General features: G+C 39.7%; 1 long non-coding RNA gene across 2 annotated transcripts in view; it reads right to left on the bottom strand.

Annotated features, from left to right (window-relative positions):
* Window positions 1-14,311, bottom strand: part of LOC138759997 (uncharacterized) — a 34,053-nt gene that overhangs the window by 16,031 nt on the left and 3,711 nt on the right. The window contains exon 4 of one of the 2 annotated variants that reach the window (XR_011355314.1): window positions 12,598-13,346. The exons of the other annotated variant lie outside the window; for it this stretch is intronic. This is a non-coding gene — a long non-coding RNA (uncharacterized lncRNA). Of the gene's footprint in view, window positions 1-12,597; window positions 13,347-14,311 lie in introns of those variants that run through there. 2 annotated transcript variants of the gene reach the window in all.

Genomic DNA, 14,311 nt, shown 5'->3' on the forward strand with positions numbered 1-14,311 from the left:
GCACACGCTGAGACTTTAAGTCCAGATTTCTGAATTAATTTCTTTGAATGACAGCAGTCAATCATTAGTCCGACGGGATAATTTAACTGACGTTCAGATATCGTTGCACTGTGGGGAAATTATGCTGTCACTGGGCCAAAAAATTGTTTCAACTGTACAATATAAATGGAAACGCAAGACGCTGGGAAGGATATTTTTAGTGGGTTTTTTTTTAAAGATGCGTTTCTTGAGTTTTCGTTACAGAATTCTGAAACGTGCTCCAAAGTGCAATAACTGGGGGAAGATAACACGTGTACGAAAATCCCAATGGAAATTATTTCCCACTTGCATGTGTTCGGTGCTGTAACGATCTGTGCTACTGAGGCCTTAACGTTGTTATTACAATTTAAAAAAACACATTTTGAACCATCGTGTGGGCGACATTTGCCCCGTAAAATATCCTCCATCCTTTCACAAAGTGACTCTGTAAAGTCTGTGGCGGCATAGAAGCTTCGGGTTACACAGAACATATTGCTAAAGCGCGACATAAACGGGGGTACCTAGCGTGACAGTGAAGAATGTGAAAGGACAGGAGGCAGGTATTGCATACCCAGGAACCTCCAACAGTTGCTGTCAGCTACAACTCACCCCATATGCGATTATGTGACCGGGCGTGAACGATCAAACGGGACTGATGTGAACCGGGCCCATTCCACTGTTACCCTTGCACTAAAAACGAGAGTGCATGGGAGCACCAGTAGAGTTAATATGTACAGAACGATGTTCTTGACCCACTGCTACCAATTTTCTACAGGCAAAAGTTCTCCTTAAAAGTTAAAGGGTAATCGATATTGTAGGACTCAGTAGCAGAGGGCCAAGAACTTAAAATTCCTGGATGTCAACATCGGAGAAGATCTGTCCTGGAGCTTCCATGTCGATGCAATCACGAGGAAAGCCCCCCCCCCCCCCCCCCCCCCAGCAGCTATACTGTGAGCTGCTTGAAGAGATTCGGGATGTCACAGTGTATCACGGAGAGCATTCTGGCTGGTCGCATCACTGTTTGATATGGAGGCCCAAATCTCAGAAAAACTCGAGAGGGTTGTTAACTAGGCCTGCAACATCACAGGCCCTAGACTCCACTCCATCCAGGATATCTACCTGAGGATATCTATCCTCAAAGACCCCCGCCACCCAGGCCATGCCATTTTCATTCTGCTACCTCAGGCAAAGGGTACAGGAACCTAAAGACCAGCACTCAGCGGCAAAAGGTCAGCTTCTTCCCCACTGCCATCCTATTCGTGAATAATCAATGAACCAAAGACACTGCCTTACTTTTCCTGCACTATTATTTTTGTATATTATTGTTCTAAGACGGTTCATAATATGAATGTTTTCATGACACTGCCGCAAAACATGGAATTTCGTGACTATGAATTCTGATTCTAAATACTGGATTGCAGGTGTAAATTCGAAAAAAAAGCCGCACTTGTTTATAGTAGTTAACAAAAACTGCATTACATATAAATACACTATCAGAAACCAGGGGGGTCTGTAAATTATGCAGTATTGATTTTGAGGGTATTGTACTTCATTATATATATACACGCCTGTTAAAAGCATGCGGTCTTACTGATGAGTGAATGGCATGCGTTATTTGACAGGTGGTTCCATTGAAAAAGTCGATGGAAGTCAACAAAGAATGTCATCCCGACAAGTCATTACACGGGGCCGCCTTCCTGATTTTCGATCCCCATCCTTGATAGCTGGAGGACCAAAAATACAAAGCCAGAGGGTTCGTTTTTTTTTGTGTGGCTCCGCCAGTTGTTGGAGAGACAAATCATAACATCGTGACTCCGAGATCAAATTGCAGCTACGCTTATGAATGACCCGTCCCGAAGCTAGTTTCTCAACCGACTGGCAAATGGTGAAGATATCTGAGAGTGATCCCGGGTTGCACTTGTCACCCTCGAAATACTTGCTTGAAAAGCCAGTGAATGCCAAAGTCAAATCCCAATGTGCAAAAACCATCGCGAGCACGTTTCCACCTTTCAACCGTGCCCTAATGCAATATTTTCTAATTCATCCATTCTTGAATGACAGCAGTGACGGCATCTGATAGTGTAAACAAAATTCATGGTATCATGAAGTTAAACCAGCCGGTTGCAATCCTGTAAGAAAACTCAACTTAATTCCTCATGGCATACAAGTTGATAGAAGAACACGGAACATATACTGACGGATGCTATTTGCTGTTGTTGTGGCCCAAGACTAGTAGCAAATATGGGAGGGGGGGGGGGGGGGAAATCGCAAAATTTGGACACTGGAACCGTTTTTCAGTTAATAATTGACTGAACGGTATTCTCGTTGGAAGTCAGGAACTACTGCATGCAGACATCTTCACTACGTTATTGTTAGGTATCTGTTTGCCACCCCCACCCCGGTCTGTCACCCTGTTTCTCTTATTAGGGGAGGGAAAAGGGATCACGGCGGGGAGGTTGCAAAGGTTAGCCAAATGATGTTTTTAATGATGAGATCATTAAATCTGTGTATGGTTTAATAATGATTTGATTGGTTACCAGAGTCCTGGAGTGACAGTTCGAACATCTGATTACTTGGACGAGGTGCATTAAAACATTGCAGATTTACATGCGACTCTGGGGAGGTTTTTCGCTTGTGGTGCATAACACACATATTCGTCACACTTCTAAAAGTTCACTGTTACATGAAGCCTTCCAAAGCTTGGCATAGATAACATTTCCTCAAAAATTAACTGCACGTTAAGAATGAAGTACCATTGGTTTGAGTTCAGTGGATAGGTTATCAAATCTTTTAAGTCCATCCAATTTGAATTACGATCGTAGCTTTCTTGCCTTTTTGCTCACAGCAACTTGTTACTGAGAATTTACTGGCTGCTGCCATGAAGGGAAGAAATTAGGCCTGAAAATGGACAAGTAAACACAACGTGTCCTAAAGACCATGTGAATTACAGTGCAGGTCACTGGCAACGAGCCTAGAGCGGGAGCATCGACGACCAAATCCAACTGCTACCTACATTCGGATGCCGATATACAGTAACAGGCCATTTCAGCCCACCACTCCGTGCCGCCCAATGTGCACCCAATTAACCTACACTCCCAGTACGTTTTGAACGGGAAGAGGAAGCAAGCACCTGGAGGAAACCCTCACGGACATGGGGAGAACGTACGAGCTCCTTACAGCCAGCGCGGCATTCGAACCCAGGTCCCGGTCACTGGCGCTGTAAAGGTGCTGACACGCTACGCCAACCTCTTGTATCAATTCGCAATCCAATGTTAAGTGGGGAATCCGAATGGAGATTTTGGTTAGTTTCAATTAGATATGATGTTAACTCAGAACAAACCTCGGAGTTGTCCCTTCATGTTTTTGGGTCATGTTTCTGACTCTCGGCAGAGACGATCTGGAATTACTCTAGAATGGATGGTTTTCGCAGCCAAAATCCACTCGACATTTGATGATCTTCCTTATGGGTGGACCATTACTAACCTGCATATTTTCAATCAATTACGATCGCATTTCCGTAAGGCACTTCACAGTCTCTGAGTTCTCCCCACCTCCCTCCCAGCGCTAACATTCACATGCATTACCTTACATTACTCTAGAAAGGGCTTAGCTCCTGATGTGATTTTCTTCGATTAACTTGTAGCTGACACTGATCATGAGGTGTTGTTATCTGCAGAACTTGGAAGTTACGTGACTAGCCTGTTATGGTCTCTTCCAGTACAAGGATGTACTGGAATGTGCATCCAGCCTGCACGTTCAACCTGTAACTATGAAAGGCGTGTATATGTAAAATCGAATGCTAAAAATTCAAGCAATATAATTTATTGATCAAAATGTGCAAGTTTTCTTGAAGGTTCCTCCGCGGCTTTTGATAAGTGTTTAGTGGTTCTTAGTTAAAAACTGGATAACAGTTGAATGGTCGCAGTTTTTATAAGGCCGCATAACAGACATGTAAAGGTTTAATATTGCCAACATTATGAAAATTGTGTTCCCTGCTGAACATTAAACTTCAAAGGGTCGCTACAACAATGTCCACACACAATTACACGTATTATTTATTCGTTGCTCGTGTTTCTTTTCACAGTTGATCAGAAATAAATCTGTGGCCCTCGTCTTTGGTTTTCATATAAAGGGTCGAAATCATTCTGCTAGTTAATAAGTTTTTGATTAAACGGCATGACTTTAATTTTTTTTCTCTGTTGGTATCGCCTTATCATGTTCCTGATGATCCCTCCCACATATTCGCCCAAACAAAAGTCCCTTTATCTAGTAGGACAGTGTGAAGCGTGTGTCCACTTGTATGCTGCCTCGTCTTATCTTCGCGGCAAGTGATTCTCTTCAGCACCCCGCGGTGAAGGAGGGGGACGGGTGGAGTTGTGTGGATGGGTGGGGTGGGATGGGAGGGGGTGGTGGCAAGGCGTGGAGTGTGGATGGCGAGGAGCTGACCGCGACGAGGCAGCGGCTAAAAAGTTGTCTTTGCAAACAAAGTATACGCCCTTGTCTATTTTCTGTAACGACGATTACGAACATTTATGCTGAAAGAGAACCGCCCAGATTTTCTTTACATGCAAATATCCGTTACTCTACTATAAACAGAACTTCTACAGTAAACATTTGAAGCGAATACTGTAAAGATAACTCCGTAACGTTATTTGGGTCGTCAAGCAATCGATCAAAATGTAGCATTTAATGTTTTTTTTTAGCAATTGTCTTTGCGACTGTTTCATTGGATTAAAGTAGCGAGCTCCGAAAGGGGTTCTCTAACGCGCACCAGGTTAGTCATTCTGATTGAGTGAAATATTTTGCTTTCAGACAAAACAATCCTAATTATTTCAGAGGTGCAAAAATACACATTCCTTTGGGACCTGGCTTTGCAATTTAAACAAGGACCAAAACCACGTCTATATTCCTGATTTGGGTGAAGACTGGGGGATAATACTCGAAATTATTTAGCAGAAAATCGCCTTTGGGAGCCATGCATGTGTTAAATACAGGGAAAAGGTGCTTTTAAAATAAATTCATGAATTAAGATCTCAGCCAGCCGAAACAGCCTTTCGACTTGAGTTACTTTCATATAGCTGTTGAATACATGTGGATATTTATATATCGCAATAATTTAGGCCGAAGAACGACAGTTGAGTGATATTAACGACACAGGTGCAATCTTCCCAGAGTGAAAAATAGTTTAAGGACATTGCATCAAGAACTAATTTGGCAAATAGGTAATATAATTGTGCTGGGGGGAAAAATAATCCCGAATCGCTGGAATAGCAAATATTTTGAAACAGCTTACATTATATATACTACCAAAGAGGGGGAAGGTGGAAGATTAGTAACCGGCTACTTATTCTTAGAGAAAATATGATTGTAACTATGTTCATGCAGTTTTACATTCTCCCGTTTGTTTGCGTGCTTTTGTGGGTATTGTAAATCTTGATTGCGAGAGTGGTGCAATTAAACCCATTATTTCAGTGGAAGAGTTTACAGTCCTGCAAAAGCAGGTTTAAAGTTCCCCTTTAACCCCATTTCTTTAACAATTAACAAAAAAGTCATGGTTATTTAAAAGTCAGAATGGCCCTGATGTGTTAATATCAACAAATTACCGCTTCAGCTGACTAGTACCTTGACATAAAAATCATTCATGTGAAACCAAACCAGACACTTTGTGAGTTCTTTGAATTAGCAGAGGGCTGTTATTATTTTTTAAGAATGCATTATCATTCACGTTTTATCATCTCTGGTAAAATTCCAGGAGTTTGAAAACAGCTAATACATGGTTGTATTTGACAAGACTTGTAAACAGCATTTTATGCTTTCTTGTGTGGCTTTGAGTAATAACCTGATGCTCTCCCATGAATAGTTTGTGAAATGAAAAACATCCAATCTTGGCATTGCCGTATCCTCTACTTCAGACGCTCAGGGTGGATTTGCACAATCGTATTCCCCGATCATGGAATGACTGATAATTCTTCTCTGGACATGTAATATGCTGGAAATACTATTATGGCCTTTGTAACCATGTTAATATTTCACCCAAAATTCAAGATAATGGTTATTTTTCTATTGGAGCGACACATCAAAGAAATAAGATTCCAGTCAAGGTTTCTATTAGATATAGATAACATACTTCTTCTGCGGGGGTCAATACAAAGGTTTTACAGCTGGAAACTCTCTCTCTCTCTCTCTTTCTGTCACATCCACCCACACACATTTAAAAAGAGATTTGCAGATTATTCAATATGATTCACAACTTATTTATTCGTTTCTGTGATCACATACCTTCTAAAGGTATAGCTTTTAACGTCGAATGGATCACGCACAGAGCGTGGGGCGTTTTTTAATGAATTAGTATAAAATCAAAGTAAATCGAGTCCATTTTTATATAGAGTGTAACGTGCCATGTGTTAATCCGAGCTATCCTTGCTTAAAAATTAATACCTTTTATTTACTGGCTTAGTCCATTAATAATATTCCACTATAAACCGACTAAATAAACGAAGTGGCTTAAATATAAATGTCTGTAATGAACAGGTGGATCCGCAAGTGACATTTACAAAGAATAAAGCACCTTTCCAAACATTGAAGGGGGCAATCTTTATTCCTGAAACATTCCAGAGCAAATAGGTTTTTTTTTTCCAGTGCACGTGATGAGCAATTACTTTGATCGGAATGTGAAAGGTTGAAAAAAAAAGTTATTGGAAATGGGTTTTAGAGGATACTTTTTTTTTCCAAATGATCGATTCAGATGTTTATGAGGAAACGCATTTTTTTTGAAATGGCTTGACATTGTTTGGTGCAGTCTTGTGGAAAAGCGAGCTGTCTTCAAAACGGAGAGGCTTGGTAAATATTTGAAGTGACTGTTTCAAAAGGTGTAAAGTCGTTAGACAAATATAAAGCCTTTCATGGGATTATGGCTACGCCGGTTAGTCAAACGACAATGAAATAAATGTTTAGTCATGACTTATGGTGTAATGTCGGATTTGACATTTCTTTGATTTCTTAAACGACGGTGAGAGTGGTGCATTAGTTTCTGAAGCCCTTCATGCACTTACTGATCCGGAACGGTTTGGTCTCGCCTAATGGAATCATTAGGCTACCTGTGTGGAAAACGGTGGCAGTGTCCTGGCTCCACTTTGACCAATATGATTAATGTTTTCAACAGCCTTACAGGATGGTAATAGCTCTTGCGAAATGGAAATGTGTGCACCGAGCACAACAGATGCCATCATTTGGATCTGCAGTTGAACAGGATTCCTTTGGTGTCTGGTTAATATCTGTCACTGAACTGTCCAATGGGTTGAGCTTTCGGTGATTGTGTATGGGCTATTTGTTTGGGGTAGTTTTAACATAGATCACTATTGATGCTGAGGGACAATCTCCCTCCTCTTGGCAATAAAGGTTTAGCTACGTTCCTTTAGCAACTACGATCTCTGACAAAATAGCACGATTATGACACGTATTAAAACATAAATATTTGTTTTCCTTTTGTAGTTTCTGCTGATAAAACGATACCGAAGTCATTAGGTTGTTTTGATCATTTCGCCCATTTAAATTTACAAAGTAAGGCTGATGAGGCCCAGACAGACTGGCACCAGTGGTCATCTCTGTAGGCAATAGTTCTGTCAATTTAAGCCACAGGACAGGTGTAAATCTCACTGACATTCCACATTTCCATTCTGTGTTTTTACCTGAAGCTACTCTCATTTATTACTGGTCGCAAAACGACTACATTTTTAACACGTCATTCACGTGAAACACATGTTATCGTGATAATAAAGCCGTGGTCTATATTTTAAAGGCAAAGTGACTAAATGCTGCCCGCCTATACCGAGATGGCTTTAAACTAATGACCAATAATAAAGCTCATTGTATTCTTCCGGGCAGATCTAACTCTGGTTCCATTTTTGCTTTTCGGAGCACTTGAATTGTTCATGTTTGTGGGAGAAATTAGATGAATTCAAGGACCTTCAAAGGGGGAATAACATTTTTTTTCGGGGATTCCACGCACTGGCATTCCAGACTGCAAGCGTTAATTCCTTTATGGAGGGGGGCGGGGGGCGATGCACTTTTTAAGGGCTAGTATCCGCCAGATGAAATATTTCCTTCTTTTTAAAAAAAAATCAGTACACCGTTTTATAACAACAAAAAAAAAGATGAACGTGTAAATGATTTTGCTGCATTTTATTTAATTATGTTCACAGCTAAGTTTCCATCTGTTTATGGAGATTGAATAAAAATACTTCAAACGTCGGAACTTTCCAAGATAAATGATGTTTTAAAGTTCGTTTCTGTCTTCCTTCTCTGGGTTTTTTGACATTGGAGAATGTTCAGTCTTAGGTCACAGCTAGTTGCAGAGCGTAACTGGCATGGTCAAACTGAGAGGCAAAACTGGTCGAATGCTTTGTCGTCCAGGCTTACGTTTGTATGACCCTAATCTTTATCCTTATTTTAATTACAGATTCTCCGTTAGTTATTTGATCGTTTTACCTTATGCCTCGACTGGGTTTAAGTTTTGCATATAAAATCCAGCCAGAATTTTACCATCTTCTAAATCAGATAATCATTAGTTTAAGCGACACTGTCCGTGCGAGCAAGACTGTTGTCCATTCATGTGGCCGGATTTTTCTCTTCCCACTTTGCCTTGACTCGCCTACTTCCAGTGCCGCCGCCCTCCCCCACCTCCACTGTCCGCCACCCTTAAATATCCTACCCTTCCCATATAAACTCCCCTCCATCCCCTCACCAAAACCGCACCAGTTGACTGGTCCTCCCACGCGCATTTATCTGAAACTTCTCACACTATAATCAGACATTGTTTGTGATCAAATAAAGCGAAGAACATTGCCTGAGAGCTTCTCAGTGTTGGATTACAAACAATAGTCTCATCACAACTCCGAAGGGAGCACAGCACATCGGGACAGATTTCCTAATTATATTACAAATTCACTACATAAATCATTGATTCAAATATATTGTTGGAAGATCCAGTCCTTAGTTGCTGGTTAAAAGGTGGGGGGGGGGGGGGGGTGGCTAAAGGGAATCCAACATTATTAACGCACTTTATCTGCAATAATGCTGGATTTTAATATTACTTTGCATTGAAAGAAAATATAACACATGTTGATTATGAATCGTTCTCAAAGATGTGCTCAGACATGAGATAATAAGGGCCGTGATCGCCCAGATCCCTTTACCTTTTCCCAGGATTGAAGCTGTCGCCAGTGTACAAAACGACAGTGTAACAGTGCACCACGCTACTCACATCCAATTTGTTCTGTACAAAAGCTGATCTCTAAATCCGCACTAACAAAGCGGTACTCGGAGACAAATCATATAATGTTCAATTTTATTCTATTTTCTACTAATTAACTGGAATCCCACCTCCCCTCATATAGTCTCCAATTAATTTGCAATGTATGTCAGAGGTCGTTAGACTTCCAGTAAACCTTTGTTAAGATTTAGTCTTTCTCTCTATATTGATCTTATTAAGGCATTTTTTCGCGCAAAAGCCCGTAAAGGTTTTTTTTTTACTGCCTGGGTCTTTAACTTGAAGCGTTGATAATAGGATTCGTGTCTGCGCTCAAAGTTTAAAGCAATGCCGTGGTTGTTTGCTGCTTAGGTCAAAATACAACGCCGCGGAGTAATTTGTCATTTGGATAATGTCCGGTACAGGCAAACAATTTTCATTTGAAGTAAATCTAATTAACACGGAGATAATTTAGATACGATCATACAAGTATAAAGTATAACCTCTGTTACATATGGCGATGAACTGTAACGCTGATGCATTCAATTAGCCCACATGTACAGTCGTACAAACCTTTCGCTTACAATACCATATATTCTTCTAATTAACTGCTATGAATAAGCAGAACTTCTAATTCTGCCAGCGCTGCTAAGAGGGATGAAACTACAGAATTTAGTTCAAAGGATCATTTCACTGGGCTTAAGCTGAAGCAACAGAGATTTTTTTAAAAAAATAAAGCCCTGGATTTAAAACAATAGATTTTTTTTTAACGCTTTCACCACTCGAGCCAATGTGACATTATAAAATAGATTTTTACAGACTCCATTCACTGCAGAACGGGCACCCGTGACCTTTAAATCGATTGAGGCTAACCTGATGAAAATGGCATTAAAGTGGCCATTCTCTCCGTTTTGCTTCTGGGAAAGAGCAGGTCAACCAACTTCCCAACTGGATCTCACTGTGCAAATGTCGCTGGAGAGGATTCCAAACTATGAAAACCCTAGTAGGTTTAACCATAAGGTGTTGAGGTCGCCGGCTTCTACTATAAACATTTCAATTGAAACTGTTAAAAAATATAATTAATCCGTTTGATTGGGGCCTATATATTATCAGTGCAACTAAATAGCTCCATGGGAATTATTGTCACACTGGCGAAAGGCGAACCTACAACAGAGAAAGTGAACTTCGGGTGAACTTATCTTGTCTAAAATGAGCTCTTGGTTTAAGTTGAAAAACGGATGCTTCACCCGGGGAATCACATTGGGCAGTAGATGGATGAGAGGTTGCATCTATGTTTCCCTGTTCGTTTGACAAACCAAAATTATCCTATTGTTGCTCCCCCTTTCACTGATTGGGAATAAATGTGCCCAAAAGAAATAGCACGTCCGGTTGTTTAAGTAGCAATAGAAGTAAATCTACCTAAGACCTGTCAAATTCTCGGTTAGGGAACGGGAAACCTAAAGACAGCGCCATCATGCGACAGATGGCTGTTATTTTCTCAGGGGAGCAATTTGGCCTCCGGTGGCCAGAAAGGTACCGCAGGACGTCTTAGCGCTGTGATTTACACCATGAGATTTACCCGCCCCTCTCATTTATCCAGAAAGCTTACTGTTGTTTAACAATCGTTTCTACACCAAAACAAAATATAAACGGTATTTAAAATAGCACAACCTGTAGAAATGTTTGTAATACGTTTGGTCTTCCAGGTTCATATTTAGGGTTTTTTTTCGACCAGAGAAAAAAATATCCTTAACGACAATTTTCTCTTTCTGGCTTTTGATGGTGTAAACTTCATTGGATGTGCTTTTTGGGGTGACCTGGTATATAAGCAGTGTGCCGTTACATAAGCCACACATCTAAACGACCCATATTTACACCTGCGGAGTGATGATGGAAATAAGTGCATTGCAATTATGTGAATTGTAAATCTTTTCCGTATGCTTTAAAAACACGAGGTCATCTGTGTTTAATAGATTCTAACAACACGCCCTGCTGCAAACAATGCAGCACGCACAGGCCTGGTTGTTTTAGATAATTTGCGCAAAGAAAGATAGAGATGGGCAGTGTTGGAAAGTGCAGCAAAGTAAAAACTGGTATCTCTTCCAAACCTGTTTTGTGGTGTGAATCTGTCAGTCCTCGACAGGCCGCGTATGTTTATTTTTCTTGATTTCTCAAAGTTATGTACAGTATCTTTGATAGAAGTTGGATCACCCATTCTCGCCCCCTCCCACTCGCTCGCCCCCAATGCATTCTACATTCCATTATTAGGCATTAATAGAAATGCTTTTGCTGTTTAAGTTCGCACTGCTTTAATGTTGGTTTAAGATATTCAGCACGCGATGAGGAATTAATAGTTAATGGTCACTCAAGGCATTCCTTTCACATGCTTGAAGCGCCCCTGCAGCTTACTTTGTAAGCGTGAGGCCATCCTTCACCTAAAGGATGGCCTCACGTTTATATCATAATTGCCTGTTTTCAACACAATTTTTTTTCACCTTATTTTTGTTCCGCCTTTCTTAAGATATGAGGTTGGAAGCATGGACTCAAATCATGTTAACAGCATATTTCATTTTAATTTTTGGCAAATGATTTACAATATTTAAGTCAGTTAACTGATAATATTATGATGGACTCTACTCATGGTCCTTATAAGAACTGCTATATATCTCCAACGTCAGCGCTTATGACATAAACAAAGTCATGGTGTCAAAATAGCCAGCTTTACTATTTGCTGAGTTTCTTCAATTTCTTTTAATTTTCTACATGGTCTGATGGTAATGTTGAAATAAATGAACTTATAGACCCAAACCGAACAGCATCCTCATCAGGGGAATGGGAAAACATATAAGTTACCCAAACAACTAAACTTAAGACACAGCTAGATATATCCTCTCTGGTCACAACCAATTAAAATCCACATGAAATACTCCATATAGGTTTATCTATGCTAGATATTTCAACCTGTCTCAGAGTTTGATCACATTTTATATTCTTAACATTAAACCACTTATTAAGCCCTGAATAAGAAAATGCATCCAAACATGGAATTTGTGGACTTCTGAAAAATTATGTTACTTCTCTCTCGTATTATTTAAAAGGGCTATCATTCCATAACAAAATTCATGTTTAAATATTAAAATATTCAGTTTGGAAATGAATAGGTTCATTTGCTCATTAAAATTCACTTTGGCAAAAAATATTAAAAATGGGAAATAAAACACAGACAGCAAAATTATATCTCATTTAATTATTCCATTGTCTTCAATTCATCTAGACAAAACAAGTCTATGTTTATTCTATCTCATTTTAATAAACTGTCCCAAATTAATTGATTAATTGGGTATATTTATTTTTTCACCTTGAAATCAATTGTTTGACATACACTGCTTATTCATGGACATTGGCTATGTCACAATTGCAAGAATTACTGCTAATTGGTGATGTACAGAGAATTACATAGGGAAGTGACAAAGATCCTTTCCTGAAATATATCTTAACTTTCTTTTGTTTATTGTCTTCACCATTGATTTATCATAAGTTAATTCTGCCTCAGCTAAACCAATCAGTAACATTTACAACAATACCAAGTGATATAACAGTGTTGGCACTAGTTTATTCCCTCATGTATTTGGACAGCAGAGAGCATATAAAGGAGTTGACAATATAACAGCATTGCAAATAAACAGAGAGAGAGAGAGAGAGAGAGAGAGAGAGAGAGAGTTAAGACAGAAAGATAAACTTTCACTGTTGCTACATTATGTCATACACCCAAATATATTTAGAATACTGCTTTCTCTATGAGGCCAAAGTAAATCTGTGGTTTCATTTGTTTTTGTTCAGAGAGTGTGGAGAAGGATGCAAGGGTCCTTGTCACGGTTCAACCCCAGCAGCAGTGAGAGGACTCTGAATTATGGGATGCTCCTGGGGATGCATGCAATGAAAGACATCCATAACTACTGGAAGATCAGCAAAATATCTGCTTTGGTCTGCCCAAAATTTGTTGGTGTTTCAGTGCACCAAGATATTGGTGAGGAAATGCTGCCGATGGGCTCATTCCAGGCTGAAGGAGTAAGTGCAGGTGCTGTGGGGAAAGACCACAGTTAAGAACAGCCATTTTCAATGTGGACTGTATGACCCTTGGGGGGGGGGGGGGGTGGGGGGAGGTCATAGCACATTTTTTTTAATGTAATCAGTAAGCAAACAGAGAAGTGTTTGAAAGGGAAGTGGGCCCATCAACTTTGAGCAGAGTTATAAGGGGACCAACAGCAAAAAAAATGTTTGAAAATAACTGGTCAAGTGCGTCCTTCCATTACCGAGCATTAAGAAGGCTAAGACTGAGGAAAACCTCTCAAACAATAGAGGGGTAGTAATGACAAGATGCCACAGGGGCATTATTAGGGTAATTAGAAAATATATACATTGAAGAAATATATGGATTTGAAAAAGCTTTTTTTTTGGTAAAGACTTTATTGTGAATAAGGTATGTTTTTGAGAAATAAATGTCTTTCTTTATGCAGCAAATACTTCTAAGGGGAATACCAGTAGTGAGCAGTTTTACTACAGATGTCAAAACAGTTAACAATGCTATCAGTCTAGAGCAAGCATTTGAGTGATACATATAATTGGTCCCATTTTAAGTTTCTCAGTGTTTAGAGATGCCCAGAAATGTCAGAATATCATTGCTCAACACAAGGATGACAAACGTTTTCAAGATGATGTGGTGTTTACTTTATATGGTGGAAATTAAGATGGATTTAATTTCTTGAAGGATGACATTAACACTGGAAATGGGCCAATGGTTATTTATTTAATAAAGCTTGCATTCTCTTTGTATAAGAAAATTATTGGCAGATTCAAACACTTAGAAGATAAGTAGGGCTCAACATCTTATCTTGAATATTGTTCTTAATATTTCAAGGTAAAGAGAATTTCTCAGGCTACATGTGTTGTGATTAATTCTTCATGGGGGGGAGGTGTTTGATTTAGTCACCATATTTTCTATTTTATCATTTGCATGGTCACGCTTCAATATCATACAATGATTAA

This window comes from Narcine bancroftii, chromosome 4, assembly GCF_036971445.1.
Source record: "Narcine bancroftii isolate sNarBan1 chromosome 4, sNarBan1.hap1, whole genome shotgun sequence".
Classification (NCBI taxonomy): Eukaryota; Metazoa; Chordata; class Chondrichthyes; order Torpediniformes; family Narcinidae; genus Narcine; species Narcine bancroftii.